General features: G+C 41.7%; 1 pseudogene; it reads left to right on the top strand.

Moving 5' to 3' along the window:
* The first annotated feature begins 489 nt into the window (after positions 1–489).
* LOC141135810 (U2 spliceosomal RNA) lies at positions 490–662 on the top strand (annotated as a pseudogene).
* The last annotated feature ends 356 nt before the right edge of the window (positions 663–1,018 follow it).

Below are 1,018 nucleotides of genomic sequence, written 5' to 3' on the forward strand. Positions count from 1 at the left end.
TTTTTATCGCTCGTTGTTGGCCAAAGTCTTTAGACACACGCGTTGATAAATACCACTGTCCATGATCTCATTGCCGCCCATGTCAGCCGGTTTATATCAAGGAATGCTTTTTTTCTATAGCTCCTCCATTGTTTCTTGTGCTGCATTCAAATTGTCTTCTGTATGTAAATCACTAAACAAATCCTTGATATCTTTCATGACTTGGCTGACAAAAGCGGAAAAGTTTGGTGCTCATGGCCAGCAGTGGAAAAGTAGATGATAGTTTGTTAGAAAGTCCCCGGGCTGAGGAAACTTTTTTTTTTTCTCTCAATTTAAATCATCTGGCTCAGTTTTATCTATATTACCCTCCCACCATAATTCCATTACAATTTATAAAAATTCTCTCCTCAGCTGAGACCAATCTGCAACCAAACCCTGTAAGAGAAAATGATTGTGTCTATTATATATTAATTCCAGCAAGATCAATCTAGTGAACAAGTCCTATTTATTATTGCTTCTTGGCCTTTTGACTAAGATCAAATGTAGTATCTGTTCTTATCAGAACTCCGGTATCCCTAACCACGGGAGGGCGCTGGTTAGCATTTCCTGTTTTAATAAGGGGAGGATTTTTTTTTCTCCCAGGTGGAATCTGGCCTGGTTTGCTAGGCTTGTTACCGATTGTAGGGAAAATCTCCCTAAGTGATAATGCCTTTATGGCAGGGATGGCTGCTGCATTTGTCTGGTCTAGGGCTGGGAGGTGCAAGGAGCTCTTGATGATATGTTCCCTGGAGGTGGTTTCCCAGGGGTGCAAGAAAAACAGTATGGTTTTAGGACCCCACTGAGTTTTATCGACACTAGGTCACACCACCTTGCTGTACTTTTTCACTTTTCTTGGGTAGACCTGGCTAGCTCAGAGCAATCTTCATACCTCCCGTAAGGCCCGCCTTGTGCATTTACACTCTATGTGTGGTTTATTTATTTATTCTTTTTACTCACAGAGATGGAGAGTGCAGGATATTGGGGCTTGTCCTGATGTTGG

Source organism: Aquarana catesbeiana, linkage group LG03 (genome assembly GCF_042186555.1).
Source record: "Aquarana catesbeiana isolate 2022-GZ linkage group LG03, ASM4218655v1, whole genome shotgun sequence".
NCBI classification, from domain to species: Eukaryota; Metazoa; Chordata; class Amphibia; order Anura; family Ranidae; genus Aquarana; species Aquarana catesbeiana.